The 22,589-nt window shown below is 44.8% G+C and overlaps 1 protein-coding gene and 1 long non-coding RNA gene across 2 annotated transcripts in view; both read left to right on the top strand.

The window, feature by feature from the left end:
* Positions 1-2,927: 2,927 nt before the first annotated feature.
* Positions 2,928-9,544, top strand: LOC111528347. The gene is made up of 4 exons (XR_004228929.1): positions 2,928-3,043; positions 3,243-3,364; positions 4,223-4,310; positions 8,317-9,544. It is a non-coding gene; the product is annotated as an uncharacterized LOC111528347 (long non-coding RNA).
* A 1,102-nt stretch (positions 9,545-10,646) lies between these two features.
* Positions 10,647-22,589, top strand: part of LOC111528318 (cysteine-rich and transmembrane domain-containing protein 1) — a 51,907-nt gene continuing 39,964 nt past the window's right edge. Inside the window, exon 1 of the mRNA XM_023195018.1 lies at positions 10,647-10,860. The gene's annotated coding sequence lies outside the window, so the exon portion shown is untranslated. The remainder of the gene's footprint in view (positions 10,861-22,589) is intronic.

The raw sequence follows: 22,589 nt of genomic DNA, 5'->3' as shown, positions 1-22,589 counted from the left end.
TTGGTACTGTTGTCCTAGTAGAGTGTTTTGCTTTTGTTGTTGTTGTTGTTCTCAAGAGACTGGATCAATTCTCAAGAAATGTATCAAGGAATGTATTAGTTCCTAAGCAAGGGGTTTTCATAAAGCAAGGTTTCTCCTCCTGTTTGATCTCTCTTTGCATACGTCTGCTTCCCCTTTAACCTTTTCTGCCATGTTTTGACCCAGCACAAAAACCCTCGCCAGAAGCCAAGCAAATGCCGCTGCCACTTGAACTTCCCAGTCTGCAGAACTGTGAGCTGCACCTCTTTATAAATTACCCATCTCAAGTATTCTGTGACAACATCAAATGGACTAAGACAAGTATTTATCCAAAGGAAATAAAAATGTATGTCTGCACAAAGATTAGTACATGAAAATGTCAGAGCAGCTTTATTCATAATAGCCAAAAACTGGAAATAGCCCAAGTATCCATCAACAGGTGAATGGGTAAATTGTGGTATATTCATATAATGGCTTACTGCTCAGTAATAAAAAGGAACAAAGTAGTGATAAGTGCTACAACGTGAATAAAACTTGAAAACTTTATACTGAGTGAAAGATGCCAGATAGAAGCATACATAGCATATTATTACATTTAAATGAAGTTCTAGAACAAACAAAACTATTTTGATTGGCTGGCCTTGAAAAGGTGACATTTGAGCAAGATCTGGATGTCAAGAGGGAGCCAGCTATGGCAAGATTGACGGGGAGCAATACGGGCAAACAGCACTACAGGAACAAAGGACCAGGATCAGGAAAGAGCTTGGGGAGCTTGGGAACAGTCAGCAGGCCACAGTGACTGGGTGAAGTGGGTGGGAAGAGAATGGTGGGGAACAGGGTGGAGAGGTGGATGGTAGCCAGATCATGCTGAGCCTTATCAGCCCTGATAAAGTTTTGGAATTTGATATGAATAAATGCAAATCCCTCATAGTTTCGTGGGGCAGAAACACATAAGCAAATAAAGGCAATTCAGGGTCATGGGTGATATATTTGGGGAGTGTACAGGGAAAAAGAAGTAGTAGGCGGTTTTACCTAGGGACATCTGAGAAGGCTTCCCAGAGGAGGTGACATTTCGGCTGAAACTGGAAGAGTAGTAGAAGAGGAGAAAGGTCATTCTGGTGGAAGGTACTGTGCCTACAGAAGCCCAGAGACAGGGAGCCTCAGGGAACAGAGACCTCAGCATAATATAAGCCTAGTTGGAGTTTTCTCAACTAGGAGAGCGAGTGGCAGATCTGAGGCTGAAGAGAGAGGCTTTGAATGCTTTGTCAGACTTGATCCTGTAGGGAATGGGAAACCCCTGCAGAATTTATAGTCAGGAAATATCAGGGTCAGGTTGACACTTCAGATCAAGACCTCCAGATTGGCAGGCAGAGAGCAAGGCCACTGGTTCTAGTGTGAGACAATGGGGGACTGGGCCTGGGACTGAGCAGGGGCGGACGGGGCAGGGAGTAGAGCCAAACTCTGCCAAGTGGTGACTGGGACTCTCCCGGTTGAGGCAAAGTTCTCTGAGCTTAAGGCCCCAGAGGGCCATAAATACTAACTTTCATGTGCATCTGCTCCCTTGGAGGGCTTGTCACACCTGAAGGCTCCTAGGCCCTGGCTCCCAGGGATTCAGAAGCAGTGGGTCTAGGATGAAGCCCAGGAATCTGCATAATAAAAAGTGACACTCACCACTCTGATGCAGGTGGACTCCATACCTACCAGGCTGCCAGTGTGGCTGGGGAGGGGAGGGGGCAGGATAAGCATGCTCTCATCTGAACTGAAGCAGCTCAGAGAATCAGAGGTAGCATCTAAAATTAGGACCTGGATGCAATGGGAGCAAAGGTAGTGTGTGTCTCCATTGCTGCAGCTAAAGAATTGCAATAGAGTGGCCCTGGTCATCATGCAGAAAAATGACTCCTGATCACCAGTCCAAGGAGCCACAGAAATAAGAGATGGGGCCACGACTGGAACATAGATTGCCACAGAAGAACATAACTGTACCTTCTCCTAGGGTGCAGACAGGGAGGCAGGAAGGGGATTACTGGGGGCTGCAGTAAACTAGAGAACAAGCTCTGTGCAAAGAAAGCCTCTCTTACCATTCAGCATCTCACCTAATTAACCCTCACAACAGCTCTATGTGGTGGATCCTATTATTATTCCCGTTTTATAGATGGGGAAACTGAGATCCAAAAAGGTTGAGTATGTAGTGCTGGGTCCCAAGGTGAGGACATAGGGGAACCATGGCTGGAACACAGGCCTCCGGACACTCCGAATCATAGCATTGCCCTGTGTTCCCTTCGGTGGGAAAAGTCACTTCATCTCTTAATCTTAAATGATCTTCCAAGCAAGAGGAGAGGAGAGGAGTATGAGCTTTCTTTGTCCTATCTTTTTCAGAAGGTATCTTACTCCTTCCTGTGTGTGTCTTCCAAAGATACAGTACCAGGACCTAGAGAGGCTGAGATTTAGAGCCTCATGGTGCAAACTGAATTGTAGGGTCCTAGCCAGGAGTACTTGCTTGGATCTCTAAGAATCTCACAACAGTGCCACATGCCTCAGCTTTATCCAAGCAACAGAAGGAGGTGGTGGAGGTGGTGGCAGCAGCAGCAGCAGCAGTGGCAGCAAATCTGTCCCCAGTGCACTACAGTACTGTTTTGCTATGATGAAATACACATGGCATATGGCTACAAAGTTACTATCTTGAGAGTGGATAGAAATGGGATTTTTCATGTGCCAGATTTCACTTCCCTTTCTGAAACAATTCTTGTAGTAAACAGAGGTTTTCTGATCTTGCTAAGACCAAGAGGATGGGAATTCCTTTACACTTTTAAAGTAAGACTATTGTCTTGTAGAGTTTCAGTCTGTTGATGGTGCAAATGTTTTTTAAACATGGATGCTATTCTGTGTTCCTCCCTCTTTCCTTCCAAAGGCCACGACAGGAAGAGAAGCTGCCAACACCAGATGACCAACTCCTTTCCAGTTACAGACCACCCCAGTGATGAGACCTCCATATGTTGTCTGATGGCCGCAGTTCCTCAGCAAATGGGTGGGGAAAAGGAAAGTTTTGTTGAGTGTGGGAGGCCACAGGGTGGAGGAGGCCAGGAAGGACCAGAAAGCACATAGGATGTGACTTTAAGGAGAAGAATTATTTTGAACCATGTCTTGTGTGCTGACAGCATAATGATCATTATTAGGGCCTCAGATGTAACATGAAGCCTGCCCTGAAGTTAAATTTTCCTTTTCAGAGAAGCATGGCCTGTCAGCCCAGCATCAGATGGTTCCATGCCGACCTCCTCCATGGCTGGGGGTTGGAGTGCCCCAGCTGCTGCCTCCCTCGTAGCTTTCATTAAAGGACTTTGCTTTTTTGGTAAATAAGAGCCCCATTTTTCTACCTTAGTCTTTGAAAATCAACCTGAGAAACACTTTGTGTAAGTACCACAGATGTATTTTCAGTTTTCTACCCACATTTAGTTTCTGGGTTTTTTTTGTTGTTGTTTTTTGTTGTTGTTTGTTTGTTTTTTGAGATAGCGTTGCCCAGCCTGGAGTGCAGTGGCATGATCTTGGCTCACTGCAGCCTCCACTTCCCAGGTTCAAGTGTTTCTCCTGCCTTAGCCTCCCGAATAGCTGGCATTACAGTTGTGCACCATGTCCAGCTAATTTTTTGTATTTTCAGTAGAGACAGGGTTTCGCCATGTTGCCCAGGCTGGTCTTGAACTCCTGACCTCAAATGATCCACTGCTTTGGCCTCCCAAAGTGCTAGGATTACAGGCATGACCCATTGTGCCCGGCTGGCCGGCTAGTTTCAAGGTTGCTATCTGGAATCCTACCTCCCCAGGCACCCTCCTGGTCACAGCATGATCTCTAACAGAGGGGCAGATCTGTGGCCTGAGTTGTGCCCAGACAAATTTGGTTTGGCTTTCACAGTATTTTGAAATTGGTTTTCATGTCAAAATCCTGTTTGCTGGCTTCTCTTGAAAAATCAGAAAACTTGGCCACATTGAGTTACATTCCTGAGTGTCAAGTGGCTGGATCTGAATGAGTAGTGCTCCCTTTGCACAGAGCGTGTTATCTGATATGCCACAGTCCCTACCACTTTCCACCATCCCCCGCATCCACACCCCAAGAGAAAATATGAACTAAAAAGCAGATATAGATATAGGTGCTCCAGTCTTGACCCTACCACTCATTTCCTGTAGCTGCTTGAGCAGGTATCTACATCTCTTAGGAAGAAGAGAATAATGAGATGATGATGCAGAGCACTGGCAGAATGTCTAGCATAGAAGAATCTGAGGATTCGCCATGCATGCTTCCTGGTATGTAGTACTAGTTCTTGTCAATGACACAGAGACTTGAAGACTGTATATAAATGGACACACCTACTAGAATGTAAGCTTCATATACAAAAGGATTTTTAAAAATCTGTTTTGCTTATTTCTACATCCCCAGGGCCTAGTGCAGTCCCTGGCACATGGTAGGCCACAGGCCCTTAGTAAATGTGTTGAATGAATATGTGGATTTAATATTTCCCTGACTTCTTACTCTTCTTAGGTCATGTGCTAAGTCATCGGTCCATTTTAAAAATATAAATGCAAATAGACTTATAAGCTGATTATTTCTAATTTATATGTGTTGAATTTATTTTCCTAATAACTGAAAAGATTAAAAAGCAGGAGGATGCTTCATAGCTGACAAAACTTCATTGCCATAGTCATTTGAGTCGCAGCCTGGGAGAAAAATGTATTCTTCTTCTAGGTTGATTTTCTAAGATCACTATCAGAAGGCCAGGCTACTTCAGGAATCAGTGCTTCAAATCAAAATTAAAAACACATGCATTTATGTGATACCTCTTGAGAATGCAAGCTGCTGTACAAACACATTTAAAGCATTAAGTGCTCCCTGACGCCCTTTCCTCAGAAGTAGTACTTCCAGAAAGGAGAGTGCATTTAGGTAAAACCAACGGCAGCTTCTATACGATGATGTCAACATGGCTCAACCTCTGAGTGCCAGAATTTGCTTCTCATTAGATACAACTTTTCTGGAAATATAAGAGAAGGTAAGTTGATTTCCAAGTGAATTCAAGCCTATTGGAGTATTATATTACAGAACCTTTCAATAGGAGGAGCTTTCAGGAGCTTTCAGGAGGCTTGTGGTTTCAGTATTGGTGGCCTGTAGGGGTCAGTTGTGTTTTTTGTTTGCTCAGCATCCATTCCTCCTACTTCTAGTAACTAAACTTGAATTTTCCTTGGGAAGCCATTCTTCCACACTTTCAACTGTGGGATTTGGGGGAGGCTGAGTTCACCCCCAGCTCCAGAAGAGAACATGGAACCAGCCAATGTGTTATATCCCCTGGCCACGGCCACACATTCAAGAGAAATGCCACACATTCAAGAGGTGACTCACACCTGTAATCCCACCCCTTTGGGAGGCCAAGGCAGGTGGATCACTTGAGGTCAGGAGTTCAAGTCTAGCCTGGCTAACATGGTGAAACCCTGTCTTTACTAAAAATACAAAAAAATTAGCCAGGCATGCTGGCGTACACCCGTAATCCCAGCTACTTGGGAGACTGAGACAGGAGAATTGCTTGAACCCGGGAGGCAGAGGTTGCAGCAAGCCAATATCATACCATTGCACTCCAGCCTGGGTTACAGAAAGTGACTCTGTCTCAAATAAATAAATAAATAAATAAATAAATAAATAAATAAAAATTTAAAAAATAAAAACTAAGCTCCATTCTAGAGCTTTTCTTAGTATTATTAGGAAAGAGAAAGCCTTTTGTCTGCTGAGACTTTTCATGGTGAGAATGAAATTCTGACACCATCAGAGGGATTATCTGAGAATGAAGACATGCAAAGAAAAGAGCTGAGAAAGAGAGAAAGAGGGGAGAATCCTGGTGACAGTGTTTGAATGCCTGGATCCAGCTATACCTGAAAATCAGATTCATCCCTGAATTTTTGGCTTCATGAGCCAATACATTATCTCTCCCTCTTTCTTTAAGCTGATTTGAATAGTGCTTCAGAACTTGCAGTGGAGAAATTCCTGACTAGCAAATTGGAATTTGAAAACATAGATCAGACAAAGAAGAGCCAGAACGGCTGGGTGTACTGGTTCATGCCTGTAATCCCAGCACTTTGAGAGGCTGAGGTGGGTAGGTCACTTAAGCCCAGGAGTTCAAGACAAGCCTGGGCAACATGGTGAAACCTGTCTCTACAAAAAAAAAAAAAAAAAACCCACCCCCCCACACACACACACAAATTAGCTGGGCATGGTGGTGTGCACTTGTAGTCCCAGCTACTTGGGGGAGGAGAAATTGAAATGAACCAGAGGCCAAGTCTTAGTGAACTTCTCCAGTGCTTTAAATCTCTCTATACTTGACGAGGGAGAATTCTGATAGTATTTGCAATCGAACCTGGGAGCGCCACAATTATATTGTTCAATTGGTGCAGTACACTTTCATTCAATAGGGTTACTGAGGGCCTGTGCATGCCATGTACCAGCAAGTGGACAGGCTTTCTCATTTTCAGGAGGGGTTGCTTCTAGTCCCTGGTCAGCCCTTCTTCACCCTTTGGGGCTACACCGTTGCCTTCTGACCCAGCCTGAATACAGCTGCCAAGTGATTCTTCCCAAACACTACATTCCATTCTCATTTCCCACTTCAAGGAACTTCAGTGGTTCCCTAAGTTTTCATATTGAATCTATTCTCATCTGCTCAGTCCTTAATACTAATACTAATAGTAAACTAATACTAATAATAAAAACTAAGTTTAAGGCATTTACAATGGGCCAGGCACCATGCTTACATTTCATAGGTTCTTAGTTCATCTTCAAAATGACACTATAAAGCAGACAGCAATCTTATTCCTATATTTTTTGGACGAGGAAACCAATGCAAAGAGAGATTAAGTAACTCACTCAAAGTCACATGGTCAATATGTGGTGATGGAGTCCAAATGCAATCCTGTCCCTCTGGATCCAGACTCCATGCTCCTCCCAGAAGATTCTACTGTCTCAAAAGCTCTGCCACAGTTGGCTCCATCTCTATCTTATTTCCCACAACTCCCCAATTTCCACAGTTCAGTTAGGCTGGTCTTACAGCTATGCCCACTATTATCTACTTTCATTGTCTTTGCTTTTTTTGTTTAACCATGCATCCATTCATTCAACAAAGCATGGCTGATCTTACAATATGCTGATAATTTCATTATTATCTTTGCTCATTCATTCATTCATTCATCTAGCCAGTAAATATTTACTGAGCCCCTGCCCCAGGTGCTCAGATCACTGCCCTGACCCAGAATGCTCTCTTCACCTACCACCTCTCCAAATCCTATCTTTTTTTATTTTTGTTTTTGTTGGTTTTTGTTTTGTTTTGTTTTTCTGCGATAGAGTCTCGCTCTGTTGCCCAGGCTGGAGTGCAGTGGCACAATCTTGGCTCACTGCAACCTCCGCCTCCTGGGTTCAAGCGATTCTTCTGCCTCAGCCTCCTGAGCAGCTGGGATTACAGGCATGCGCCATAATGTCCGACTAATTTTTGTACTTTTAGTAGAGATGGGGTTTCACCATGTTGGCTAGGCTGGTCTCAAACTCCTGACCTCAAGTGATCCACCCACCTCGGCCTTCCAAAGTGCTGGGATTACAGGCGTGAGCCACTGTGCCTGGCCAATCCTGCCTATCTTTCAAGGCTCTGCTCCAAACCCTTCCTTTCATGTATCCCACCTTAGCCAATGGAGCTAGCATGGCCCCTCTTTCCATGAATGCTGCGGGCACGGAAGGACATGACATAGTTTATTCAATTTCACAGCAGCCTGGCAAGGTCTCACACTGTCTTATCTTCCCATCGGAAATCGGATGCCTGACCAAGCCAGGGCACATACTCCTTCTGTATTCATCAGTCTTGAGCGTACATTAGGCATCCAAGAAACATTATTTCATCCAACTGTTCAGAGAACAAGTGTGGTCCAATAAAAATACAATGGTTTAAAAAATGGCCCTTTACAAAACATTATGAATCTGGGTTCTCTTTCTTTGCCCTGGAATTCACCTAAAGTTTATGATAGTCTTGTGAGGTAGATATTATCATCTCTATTTTACAGATTAGGCAGAGACTCAAAGAAGGTGAGTAACTTGGCCAAGTTCACAAAATGGATAAATCTCAGAACACAGGCTCCCAATCACTGCACCACATTGCCTTCACAGTCCTTGGACAGTTCTCCTGAATGAACAAATACTGAAAATTCATTGTAACTTCTGTGACTAATGGACTTTCACAGCAAATATGCATGGCCAGGACTTTGTACCCTGACATTTTTCTTTTATTTCCAGGAATGGAAACCCACACTGCTGTTGTGAAGAAACCTGATGAAACTCCAGCAACTTCTACCTCTGGCCTGCTGCTTAGTCCTGGGACCTGAGGTCAAAATCATAGAAAAGAGCCATGTGAGATGCGTTCCTTGGCCTCATCTCTGTTCTTGAATGCTGTCAGCAACACTCCCCGAGTTTTTACCCACATGTTAACACTTTCCTCAGCATGGATATGGAGGTGGGGGTGAGGAATGTTCTATTTTTCCTTCGATGGTTATGCCCTCACCCTACCAACTCAGTAAAAGGGGAGTAGTGGTCAGGGACCTTACTGAGAATGTGTCCTAGCATCTTTTCTCCCCCAGCACAGCCTCCATATGACCCAGCTGCCATGAGAAGCTCGCCTCGCTTCTAAGGGAATTACCCCTACCTTCCACTCCATCCTCACCTTGCCCTGCCCAGATTAGAGGCACAGAGGCATGTACCACAGGCCTGAAAAACCGTCCAGCCAAAAAGCCTGACCGTCTTGATGAGTCCTATCAGGGTGTAGTTATGGACATGCCTATTTCTGCTCTTCCCTCGGCATTAGTTCTCTGCAAAGGGTGGCTCTTGCCCTCGGATGGTCCAAAGATAGTTTGGGGTGTGCATGGATGACCTTCACTCTTTAGAGTCGAACAGACAATACTGCTCTTCTCCAACAGCCTCTGAAGGACACCACCTACTGCCTGTTTCTGAGATGTTTGCTGCCCCAGAGTCTCCCACCTGCTTCTTCCTCCCTCTCAGTCCTCCCTTTTGTAGACTCTCAGCCTCCCTTCTCTTAATACTCTTTGCACCCTTTCCTGGGTCTCTATTTACCCTGCCTTCCCTTCCAGCGACCCCTTCCCAAACCACTGCTCCTTTCTTTCCAATCCCTCCTCCCTTCCCAGCACTTTCACCTTCTATTGAATCTCTCAAGCCTCATTCTGGCCCAACTCCTCCCCTCACCCTCTATCCCTGCCCTTCTCAGATCTGCCAAACACCTCAGGCCTGGCTGCCTCTGTCCTGTTCCCACCAAACCTCCTGGCCATGCTTCTGTGCTCCTTGGGACCTGGGCTCACATTTTCAATCTCTTCTCTCCTATTAGTACAGTTCTGTCTAGAGCCATGATTCTTCTCTACCTTTCACAGCTGTCTTCTTTCCCACTTATATGCGTTTATTTTTTTAAGTATGAAAATAAAAAAAGTGCCACTTAAATACAATGATTAAGTCATAATAAACAGTACAAGTTGTACTTGAATGTGAGACATACCACCCATACATGTTTGATCTTCAAGGACCACATCATAATCAATCTGCCCATGGCCCATTGCCTGACACTAAAAGATACTTACAAGAAGTTAATTATAAACTAATTTCTTGGTCTAAGATCCTACACTCTGAGAGGGAAGGTTTCAATATATATGAAACCTTCTTGGCAGTGCAGGGATGAGGAGAGTAAAACTGAAATGAAAGTCAGCAAGTAGTGAAGGTGTGAAATAGGCAGTGACTCTCACAGTGAGACCTCCTGGGATGTTAAATTTTCATTTCGAAGCTGATGGTCTATCTGGGGAGCCTAGAGAGTAACAAAGGTTGTAGGCATATCATTATATTAGAGTGGTGCAAAAGTAATTGCTGTTTTTGCCATTAAAAAAAATGCAAAAACCACAATTACTTTTGCACCAACCTAATAGCAAGCAAGGGGAGGAATGTGGAGAGAAAATCAATTTCTAAAATGAGAAATAAAAATTTGTTTGCAAGTAGGACTTGCAAGCTCGTTCTAGGCCTTGCTCTGGGAGCTTTTCGGTAACTTCTCTTCCTGTTGGAATGAAGAAGGAAACCTTCAGGACAGAAGGTTCTGTCCCCCTTCCCCCTCCTATTGTGAATGAAGTCTCATTACACTCTAAAGTACTGGCGGGACTACTTGTTGTAAAGATTATGGGGAAAAGTAGCCAGAGAGCAATCCAGTTATCAGCCTCAGCCCCATTTCTCTGAGGTACAGCTCGGGAAGTAAGCCTCCAAACCAAGATGGGTCTGGACCAACAAGACACGAGGAGGCAGCAGCCCACAGCCAACCCCTCATGCCACGCACTGAACAGGGTCCCATATGGACGCTGGTCTTGTCTCCCAGACGCCTGAACTAGCGGAGTTGGGGTATAGGGTGGAGTCTCGGAGAACCTATCCAACCTGAGTGGGACGCCTGGGGGAGTCCCAAGTATCCATCGCAGATGGGAGGCCCGCGTTGGGAAGCCACGGGGTGACCTCACGTCCCGGTGGCGCCGACTGCAGCACAGCGCTTCCGGCAACACTTGGAGGCTGAGCAGTTGGAGGCGGGGCTCGTGCTGTGACGCCCGCCTCGCCCCGCCCCGCCCCGCGCGCGTTGCCAGGGTGATCAGGTGACTCCCGGTTCGCTGCACTGGGAGCGGCCGTGACGTCAGGCGCCGGGCTGCTCCTCACTCGCTCTGAGACAGGTGCGGCGAGGCTACTGCGGGCTGGTCCGGGCTCTTCAGGTCCAGACCCGACCGTTATCCAGTCGGTTCGTGGAGAGGAGAGGTGAGGTGTGGCGAACCTGGCCGGACCCAGCTGGGACCAGGGCGGGGATCAGGCGCGGACAGGGCGCGTCCCGGGCTGTGCGCGTACCCGGGCTCCCCGGAGAGCGCCCTTAGAACTAGCGGGCACCCAGGCGGGCCGGTTTCAGGCAGGGGTTCGCGCAGCCCCTGAGGAGGGGCAGAGAGGCAGGGAAACGGCTGCCGCCAGCTGGATCCCTCCCGGCGCCCCGCGGCTACTCTGAGACTCCTGGTCGCCGCGCCGCGCGTCCCGGCGGTGGACTCACAGGGGCTCCGCGTTCCTGCGGTTCTAGTCTCACGAGGAGTCGGCGGGCTCGTAGCGGGGCTTGCCACACCCCGGCCCGGGGGACGTCCGCGGGAGGCTTCTGGATTTCCTTGCCTTGAGCTGCGATTTCTGAAGCGCCGCTCTGCGTGTTCCGAGCTGGGCCAGCCGGGGGCAGGGGGCCGGTCGCGAGTCCCGCGGGTGGGAGCGGAGCGGAAGTAACTAGTGACTGGAAGTAACTAGGGGACGCGAAGCCGACCCTCGGAGGCCGGGGTGTTCAGAGAAGGCGTTGCGGGGGAAAGGAATCCCGGCTGCTGTTGAGAGCCGTGGATTGGGATCTGAGCGGACCTGTTGGAGGAAGTGAAATCTGAGCGGGGTCCTGACGGGTGGGAACTAATCTCCCGGTAGCAGTGGAGGTTGCAGGGGGGAGAGAAGGAGGGGAGGAGCCCTGGGGAAGGAGCCCATGAGGAAAAACGATTTGGGGACTAACTGGACCGTCTGCTGGGCTGTTTTTGGGGGAAAAAATCTTTGGAGAATTAGGTTAGGGAGGGTTAGGAAAGCACCCTTGAGTGCCCAGCTGAGAGGCACTGTGTGCTGTGGGGAGCCATTGAAACGTTGGCTAGATTGGGGTAGGGGGAACACTGAGGAAGTTGGTGTGAGGGCAACACTGAGGAAGTTGGTGTGACATTCCGGCAGAAAGGTGACAACACTCTTCTCTGACGGGATGCCTCGAACCCTGCTTATGAAATACTTGTAACCGACAAAGGTAGGGGCTCAGGCAGCCAGGTGCCTTCTCCAGCCGTTGTTGGCAGATCTTTAAAAATTTAACAAAAAATAATTGTACATATTTATAGATTTATACAATATGATACATGTAAACTTTGTGGAGTAATCATGTTAGCAAACTTTTTTTTTTAAATTCCTTCTTATGAAAGGACCCACCCAAGGGCAGCTCATTTTCGAGTATCTCATTTGACTGGATTTAATGACTGATTGAGAGCTATGCCCCCCTCAGTATGCAGGGAGGTTATAGCGTCCGCAACACTTTGCCCTTCAGAGGTTTCAGAGTGTCTTACAAACACCTCTTATACCTACGGTGAAATCCAAACCCCAAATGACTGGTAAGAGATTTAATAGGGGGAAGTTATTAAAGGAGAACCAGCACTGAAAACATTCATATGGGGCACTGGGTGAGCTGAAAGGAGTCCCATACTATTTATTAATTGTAGATCAAAGATCTCTAGTCCTGGCCGGGCGCGGTGGCTCACGCCTGTAATCCCAGCACCTTGGGAGGCCAAAGCAGGCGGATCACGAGGTCAGGAGATCGAGACCATCCTGACTAACACGGTGAAACCCTGTCTCTACTAAAAATACAAAAAATAAGCCGGGCGTGGTGGCGGGCGCCTGTAGTCCCAGCTACACGGGAGGCTGAGGCAGGAGAATGGCGTGAACCCAGGAGGCAGAGCTTGCAGTGAGCCGATACTGCGCCACTGCACTCCAGCCTGGGCGACAGAGCAAGACTCTGTCTCAAAAAAAAAAAAAAATTCTGTAGTCCTTTCCTAACAGCTTTGAGTTTCTCAGTGTAAGGCTGCTCGTTAGTTAGCTATTTTGTCTTAATTTCATGAGCAACAGGAAAAATATATTTTGGTTATATGAAAAAGAATGCTTTGGTAATTTATGATTTTTCCCGGTCCTGAAATTTATTGGTGCTATGACCAAAAAAATACACAGCTGTCTATTTTATTTATTTGTTTATTTTTGAGACAGAGTCTTGCTCTGTCGCCCAGGCTGGAGTGCAGTGTTGAGATCTCGGCTCACTGCAACCTTTGCCTCCTGGGTTCAAGAACTGTCTATTTTATATTGAAACTTACCAACGTCTGTTTTCTAGGAGGTAGTGAAATTTATTTTGTATTTCTATGACTCCAGAAAACAGAACTGGACCTCCAGGGATCCTGTACAGTAAAAGGCAGGTTTGAAAATTGTGAAGGAAGGTGGCCGCAGCTGGTTTGTGCGTAAATATAGAAACCAGTGCAGCACTCAAAGGAGGGCAAATCCAGGGTGAGACCTGGGGAAACAAGACTTCCAATCAGATCAGTGAAGTCATTCTCTGTAAAAGAAGCCCCGAAGTGTGTAAAAGGCCAGAGTAGTTTTCTCTCCCTGTGTTCCTGCTGATTGGTAGAGATTATGATAGTGATTTTTAAGGGGCTTTGCAGGAGCCTGTTAATATTAAGAATCGCTGGAAATCAGATGTCTTGACCACATTAAAAAATTTAGAAAAATAACTATTTTCCAGATCTCTTTGATAATATTTGAGGTGACCAGCTAATTGTGGTTCCTTTGGAAAGAAACAGTCCACCCCCTCCTTTCCCAAACAAAATAACTATGTGCTGTCAGGGAAGTTAAGTAGGCCAAAAGTTTTTGGAAATTTTCCGCTTTCATTCACCCCTGCCACCCCCACAAGTTTTCCCATTGGTAGAGAACTTAAGACTTTACTGTCAGGAAAAAAATGTTAGTGTGTTTCCCTAAATACAAGCTATAATACACAACAGGGCTGGGCTTTAACAGAAACGCTCTTTCTTAAGGGGAACTGGGCTGAGGTGAAAGGCAGGGCTAGGGTACGGGATGGAGCATTTTGAGCTCACCTTTAGTCAACTAAGGCCTTGATCAGGGCACTCCTTTCTTGGCACAGAAACTTTCTTTGACCTTGAATGCGGGTCAGTACCTCCTCACAGAGGTACCGAGGAGAATTAATGAGAGGCTTATATGAAATTTGAGCTCTTCCAAGGCAGAATATTTTACTTCTTGGATGAATGGTATATTTTGAGATATGATAAAAGTTTTTTAAAGAGTTTGAAGTTCTAAATTTTTGGGAAAGCCTTATTCAAGGCCTTCCTTTTTTTTTTTTTTTTTTTTTTTCAGAAACAGGGCTTGCTGTGTTTTCCAGGTTGGTCTGTAACTCCTGGGTTCAAGTGATCCTCCCACCTCAACCCTGTGAGTAGCTGGGACTACAGGCGACCATGCCTGGCTATCTAAGGCCTTTTTGCTTGTTTTGTTTTTTAAATTTTTTTGAGACAGAGTCTGGCTCTGTTGCCTGGGCTGGAGTGCAGTGGTGTGATCTCAGCTCACTGCAACCTCTGCCTCCTGGGCTCAAGCCATCCTCCTGCCTCAGTCTCCTGAGTAGCTGGGACTACAGGCCTGCACCACCACACCTAGCTAATTTTTTGTGTTTTTTTGTAGAGTTGGAGCTTTGCCATGTTGCCCATGCTTACCTCAAACTCCTGGGCTCAAGCAATCTGCCTGCCTCAGCCTCCCAAAGCACTAGGATTATAGGCATGAGCCACCATGCCTGACCTTTTTGCTTGTTTTGTTTTTTTGTTTGTTTGTTTTGTTTTGTTTTTCCTGGGACTTTATGGGCTTGGTTACTAATCAGCCTGTAATCAAGATCTGAGGCCCGGTGCGGTAATCCTAGCTGAGGCAAGAGGATCGCTTGAGCCCAGGAGTTCAAGACCAGCCTGAACAACACAAGGAGACCCCCATTGCTACCAAAAAAATTTTAAAAATTAGCTGGGCATGTGGTATGTGCCTATAATCCTAGCTACTCAGGAGGCTGAGGCAGGAGGATTGCTGGAGCCCAGGAGTTTGAGGCTGCAATGAACTATGGTCACGCCACCACACTCTAGCCTGGAAGACAGAATGAGACCTTGTCGCTTAAAAAAAAAAAAAATGGCTGGGCACAGTGGCCCACACCTGTAATCTCAGCACTTTGAGAGGCCGAGGTGGATGGATTGCTTGAGGCCAGGAGTTCAAGACCAGCCTGGCCAACATGGTGAAACCCTGTTTCTACTAAAATTACAAAAACTAGCTGGGCGTGGTAGCGTACGCCTGTAATCCCAGCTAAGTCAGGAGGCTGAGGCACAAGAATTGCTTGAACCCAGGAGGCAGAGGTTGCAATGAGCCAAGATCGTGCCACTGCACTCCAGCCTGGGAGACAGAGGGAGCCTCTGTCTCAAAAATAAAAGTAAAAATCTGGAAGCCTGAGGCTAACTAAATTCCTGTTTGTATTTCATATATAAATAGTAAAGCTCAGATTGTTCACTCTCTTTTTTTTCTTTCTTTTCTTTTTCTTTTTTTTTTTTCTTTTGAGACAGAGTCTTGCTCTGTCTCCCAGGCCGGAGTACAATGGCATGATCTCAGCTCACTGCAACCTCTGCCTCACAGGTTCAAACGATTCTCCTGCCTCAGCCTCCCGAGTAGCTGGGACTACAGGTGTGCACTACCACACCCGGCTAATTTTTTGTATTTTAGTAGAGACGGGGTTTCACCATGTTGGCCAGGCTGGTCTTGAACTCCTGACCTCAGGTGATCCATCCACCTCAGCCTCCCAAAGTGCTGGGATTACAGATGTGAGTCACCGCACCCAGCCTTACTCTCTTTTTTCTTTTATTCTCTGTTAAACTGGTCTTGTGTGTGTTTTGTTTTTTTTGTTTTTGTTTTTTTTTTTTTTTTGGAGTGCCTGGAGTAAACCAGTAACACAGAAGGCTGTGGGACTGGCAGCCTTTGACCCAGCATCCTTTTTAACAGCAAGAGTATTATCAGAAAGTGTCACAGCCCTCAAAGGAGTTAGTTATTAAGCCGGTCAGAGATGAAAGGGAGTAATACTGCTCGCTAAATTGGATGAGGAATGAAATAGTCATCTTTTAAAATTTCCCCTACCTGTGTCAGGCCGCCGGTCCTGTCACTCAATGTAGTAGGATTCAAGTGCTTGCTGATGTGGCCAGGGACACTACGTACTGAACTACAACATCCATCTTTTAGACTTCTGACATTTGTTGGCCAGGTCAAGCTCTCTCTCATGAGGGAAATTCTGACAGAAAAGGCTTTCTGTTTTCTATAGGCTTAGCTGAGTGCCATGTTTCAGGCTTCCAAGCTCCTCACGCTTGGCCAAGGCTACTAATTGGCTTGGCTATAAAATGGGAGTCAGCAATTAAACAGCAGCAGTGTAAAGCAAGGGAATTGAACACGAGCTGACCCTCCCACTTTACAACCAAAAAGGTTCACACCACTTTGGGCACTACACAAAGGGATCTTCAAAAGGAAGTGAGCTTGGAATGATTCCTTTGTAGCTTTTAGGAGATGTATGTGGAATATTATTATTGATTTAGGCCTCAAAGCCAGATCTTGGAAACTGGGTAGGTCCTCACATCTAAAGCAAAGGAGACAAATGGTTTGAATCCATTCTCTGTGGGCAGCAAGCTTGTGGTATGACTTTGCCAAAAACAACAGATGATTTATATTTTTCTGAACTCTTTTCATTAAATAGTTTAAGGGAGAATATTGATAGTCATGGTGGGAGGAGGGTTTGATCTACCTGATTTACTCACTGAAGAGTAAATGCCTTATTCAGAGGTGCCTGTCACTAGTTTCCTGATTATTTGTGCTAAAGAATCATTAGCCAGTCTCAAGAGCATTGGCTCAGAAAACATCATAACTGAAAACTATCTAGGCATGCTGCTTATTCAGATAAAAGTAGGGATGGGAAACAGTTAAACTACAAAGACATTTGGGGAGAGGAAGACCTGGGAAATGGTGCTAGACTTCTGCCACGTTAAATGTTTAATGCTGCATGCAGTACTCTACCAGTCAGCTTTCAGTTTTAGAATCTTGGGCAGAATCAGTTGGGGAGAAAGTGTGTGAAGAGAGGGACATTTGTAAGAATGTGCCTATTCCGTGAGCCCTTATTGTTAAGTCGAATACTTAGTGCTTTCCTGCTGCCACTAACTTCCTGGACACTCCAGATTTTGCCCTTCCGCCTCTTCCCCACTAACAACCTTCCCTCCCCAGCACCACCCGCTCTAAAGCCGGTCTAATCTTTGATTGCAGTTTCTGCACCCTTCTGGCTCTGCTAACTTTGTTGAATTTTTGGTGACCTTTAATGTCTGGTGGTGGCTATGTGAGAAACTAATGAGGAATAATTGTATTTATTTACTGATTATTATTTTGATTTGGAGACAGTCTGCCAGCCTAGAGTGCATGGCATGATCATAGCTCAGTGCAGGCTCAAACTCCTGGGCTCAAACGATCTTCCCACCTCAGTCTCCTGAGTAGCTAGGACTACAGGCACGTGCCACTGGGCCTGGTTAATTTTTTATTTTTATTTTATAGAGATGGGAGTCTCACTATGTTGCCCAGGCTGGTCTCGAACTCCTGAGCTCAAGCAATACTGCTGCATGAGCTGCTGCACCTGCAAGAGCCACGGGGGCCACTGCCACTGCAACATAGCAGGACCCCCGTCTGTATTTTTTGTTATGCTGACTAGGTCTTGCTATGTTGACTAGGCTGTTCTCAAAGTCCTAGCCTGAAGGGATCCTCCTGCCTCAGCTTCCCAAAGTGTGTGACACCACCTTCGGCCAGGTAGTTGTATTTAAAGGGAGGGTCTTGAAAGTGGAAACCCTAGTGTTTTTCACACTTCATTTGTGTTCCTCTACATGATTTTTTTGTATCTTTATGTCATCTGTACTGTTGTTTAACATTTTTCTTAAAGTTGACCCATTTTTTAAAACCTTAAAATTTGTTTAAAAGGGAAACAATATCATTGCCTTAAACTGATAACTACTATATCACCTGTCACAAATAGAAGGTATAAACTATTGAAGTTGTTTGTCCATGTTCCCCAAGTTGCACATATCCCACTTGGGGCAATACGGCCTTTACCCAAAGATATGACTCACTGATAGTGAGTTTTTCAGGCAGTAGTAGATGGGTGGTAGGATGGTTTGGAATAGGCAGGCCCTCAGAGAGGGCCCCTTCAATCCTGTCTTTCTCCTAAAACTTGTGTAGCTCTATGATACTAGGAAGGCCACAGAATGAGGAATCTAGGAGGTAACAAGAGGTAAATGCAATATGAAACCACTGATGTTTTGATCTGAAGTTTGCCAAAAAGAGGTCTGAGTGGTGGTGAGGCTGGATACTATGTTAAATTCTAGGCCCTCTGCCAGGGGTGTGGCTTCATTGATGCTGTGTTACATTGTTCTTTCTGTGCCAGTGTGCTCTTAGAAAACTCAGATGCTCCTGGGAAAGTCAAATGTTTCTTGGGGGGCAGGAGGGATGCTATTTTTTTTTTAAACTAATCAATAACCCAAACTACTTTGAGTTCCTTTCACATATAGAGAACTGTTTGTGGATGTTGCTAATGATAGAAACTGAAGCTATCATCTAGAATTTTTTTTTTCTCCTATCTTCATTGTCTGTAAAGCCTATTCCTTTAAGAATCCTATGAAAACAGAAGAAAGGGGGAGGGTGAGCTGCCCTGGGTTGTATGGTCTCTTAGGGTGCAGCACATGATAGGTACAAGTGATACTTCCTGGTTTGATGTGAAATTCACTGTTGTCCATTAAGAGCCACCCTGTAGTGCTAACTGAGCTGCTGCTCTCTCAGAGGGTCAGGAGAGCGCGCTTTCATGATGGAGCAATGCCGGGCTGGCTTGGTATTTCATCAGGAACCAGGAGCGCTTAGTTAAATTGCCAGCACATTAAGCTGTAGGGGCCTCTTTCTAAACCATCAAGATTCCAACTTTCCCACAAAGCCTAATCTAATGCTCTGGGAGGAGGCGGGCAGAGCCTGTCTTTCAGGGGCCGGGCTGGCGGGGGACCTGGCCTGGGAAGTGGCCTTATCAGGCTTGTTGGGAGGGATGGACCTGTCCCTTTCTAGTGTGTCCTCTCAACTTGGCAGGGGGCAGAGTTTTTCCCTTTTCTCTCTCTCCGTGCCCTAACCTCTCCTTTCAATTCCCCAAGTCACTTTCTGTGTTAACAGCTTTCTTTCCTTTTCCTTTCCCTTCTGTTCAATGCTGCCCTCTCTTTTGAGCCTCACTCTTGCTGGGCCCCATTTTCTCTCCATTCTCACTTTGAGGGTTGACTATTTGAAGTTCCAATTATAATGCTGTCCTATATGTCCCAGTGACTAGATGTAATTCAGAGATCCCTACCCTATATTTCTGAGGAGAAGCCAACCTTCATTTCTCCACTGGCTTTCAGATAGCAGTGTTGGTGGGGTACTGACCAGAGTCCCTGAACTGAGTGGTTGGGTGAGGCTAGATGTGCTCCTCTCCCATATGGAGGTCCCAGAAATGTGGGGAAGGTATTATAATCAGGGTTTGCTGACAATGCCAGGATCCATTAGACAAGGGACTGAGGCTCACCTGTGGGGACCCTTCCATAAGCTGAATGCAGAGGGAAATACTGCATCTAGGCAGTCCTCTGGCTTTTGCGGAGGACCATACATGATGACTTTACCTAAAGATGATTAGCAAGGGTTTTAACTTTCATTGTTAAATATAACATATGTATAAAAAAGTATGTATAATATAAATGTACAGTTTAATCAATAATTGTATTCATTAGTGTAACTGTGTGATCTATTCAGGTTTAGAAACAGAAGTTTATTTTTAAATCCAAATGGGGTAATAGAATGCACTGTGTTGCAATTTGCTTTTTTCCCACCATATTGGTACTTTTTCATATCAGCACAGGTAGTTCTAACTTATTCTTCTGAAGGGTCATATAGCAGCAGTTCCATGAATTGGAAATACCATGGTTTATTTAACCATTCCCATATTGATGAACATTATATTTAATATATATGCATGTGTATAAATTTGGGTTTTTTTTTTTTTTTTTGCATACTGGCTGGCACTAGTATATATCTGTAAGATAAATTCCTAAAGGTAGAATTGCTCGTTCAAAGGATAGGGTGTTTTTATTTATTTATTTGGGGTTTTACTTAAAAATGTGTCTTTATTAAAAAGTTTATAAGAAGAAAGGATAGACATGCTATAAAAAGAAAGGCTGTTCCCTCTAAACATTAGGGAGGAATGGGACACCAATACCTGGTGGCTAAGGGTAGGTCGTTTTAGTTGTTGATATTTTCAGGTAGTAATGTATTTTTTCCCAGGACTGTTTATAAATGTTATATCTTACAGAGCACCAAGCCCTGAATCCAACCAGAGGTTCTTTACAGAAAGCTTTATGAAAAAAAGTTTTAGCAGATGATATGTTATCCTCTGTTGAAGGGAACTTCTCTGGATACCCTCAGAAAGTCTCTAAGTCTGGAAGAATGCTAAAATGTACCTACCAAGTTTAATATTGGAGGGAGACAAGATTGACTATAGTCATATTTTCTAATAATTCTGAACTATGGATAATCAATGTAAGTATGGTATGACTTTTCAGAATTTGCTGTTCCTAATCTATCAGGACAAGTTGAGAATACTTACATCTTTGTGTTATCTTAATGTTGGGGATAGTGGCTTAAAGCAATTATCTGAATGGCGTTAGCAAACCATGTTACTTAATAGTTTGTAGATTTTTAGCTTCATATGAACTCAGTTATAAAAGCAGTGTGTGGTTTTTATATCATATTTTTTGTGAGAGAGGAAAATAAGATAGTCTCTGAACCTCTTCATCACACTAGGCCAGGGCCTTCCGAGATAGATGATCCATTGTTAGTTTTTGCCTTCCATGTGCACTTTGATGCCCTTGTTCGGCGAAAGGTCCCATATCTGAGCTGTGTGTCATTTTGTACTCCATAGAGGGGCTATTCTGAAATCACAGCCAAAATGTTGATATAAAAGATACGTTCTAATACTTATTCATTCATTGACTATATGAGAATAGCTCAGGGCCTGGTAAAACTCTGTGACAAACAAGAGATAGTAAATGAGGTAGGGGATGGCCAATAATATTTGGGAGATTGAGGCCAGAATCAGTATTTGGACAATAATGGAGTAATACTGCAGGTTGTCTTCCTGCAGTCTGTCCCTAAAAGAAGAGCAGTTTAGGAAATGACAATACCTAGCAAATGTGTTTAAAATGCTGAGCAAGTCGTAAAAAGAAATATCTTGTCTATGTTATGCTAACTATCAGCGGTCTCCTGGTGTTGCACTGTTACTGGGAGCACTGCTACCATCTTTAAAACTATAAATCCCTGCTATTGCTATCCCCCTGGGGCTCCTGTGTTAAAGTGTCCATATCAGCAGTAAGTTCTTCCTAGGAAAAGGCCTCCAGTTCTGGAATGCCTATTCTTGTGGCTTTGGTCTTGGGTTTAAGATTTGAGACCATCATTTCTTACCTCTGTTCACTGTACATTCACAAGTATGTGTGGTATGACTCTCCCAACTGGGGAGTCATTTGGGCTTCTACTTGTACTTCAGTTTTAGTAAATTGTATAGCACTTTGAGGTAAATGCCTTCTGGACCTCCCAAAGTAAGTTTTGTCTATTCTGTCAAACTACCTTCAACATATCCTTAGAATTTGGAAAACTTCCAGCATATTCCATCTGATGCAATAGCAGACAAATTGAAATGATAATTTTATTTGTATTAATAGCAGTACTGAAGGGGAGGAGCAAGCCAGCTGTAGTTCTTTACCTCTTATCCCCAGCTCTAGACCTGATATGTAGTAGGTACTTAACAAACATCATGAAATAAGTGAATTATTAAGTTTGTCAATAGTAGTCAACAAACAAACATAAAGTTACATGAATCCTTTTAAAAGAAATAAAGAATAACGATAGAAAAGGAAGATGCAGCAATCCTAGAAGTCTGCTGTTAGCAAGGCTGTTTATGAGCTGACCCATTGGCCTCATCCTATGAAGTGTGCTTCAGGCATAAAAACCTAGTCAGTTCCTCAAATGTGCTCTGCTTTTTCTCTGAAACATCGCACAGATTGTTGCCTCTGCAGAGTACGAAATTTGGAGTAATACAAATTTCTGTTTATGCTTAGTCATGTGATCATCACTTCTCCTAGAATCTTTCTCTGACTTCCCTGAGTAATTAGTTGTCTCCACTTTGAGCTTACAGTACACTCTGCTCCCTCTATCTTAGCTTGGTTTTGTAATTGCTGGTGTTATTGTCTGTCTCTGTCATACCCTGAATAGGAACTGTCTCTTGCTTACCATTATCTCAACAGCCCCTGGAACCCAGTAATACTGGGTAATAGTTGATGCTCCCATAAGTATTTATGGATGAACAAATGGCTGTGTGAATGGAATAAACTAACACGTCAACGCCAAAATTTGATGAAAACTCTAAACCAGAGATGATACAGCAGCATAAAACTCAGTAATTCTAGGCCAGGCATGGTGGCTCACACCTGTAATCCCAGCACTTTGGGAGGCTGAGGCAGGCGGATCACCTGAGGTCAGGAGTTCAAGACCAGCCTGGCCAACATGGTGAAACCCCATCTCTACTAAAAATACAAAAATTAGCCAGGCATGGTGGTGCACACCTGTAATCCCAGCTGCTCTGGAGGCTGAAAAAGGAGAATCGCTTGAACCCGGAAGGCGGAGGTTGTAGTGAGCCGAGATCGCGCCACTGCACTCCAGCTTGGGTGACAAAGTGAAACTCTGTCTCAAAAAATAAAAAAACAAACAGCTCAGTAATTCTAAAACTATTTTTTGTT

The sequence above is a fragment of the Piliocolobus tephrosceles genome, chromosome 4 (assembly GCF_002776525.5).
Source record: "Piliocolobus tephrosceles isolate RC106 chromosome 4, ASM277652v3, whole genome shotgun sequence".
NCBI classification, from domain to species: Eukaryota; Metazoa; Chordata; class Mammalia; order Primates; family Cercopithecidae; genus Piliocolobus; species Piliocolobus tephrosceles.
Note: the sequence above shows the minus strand (reverse complement) of the source record. Positions and strands in the feature narration are given on the sequence as shown.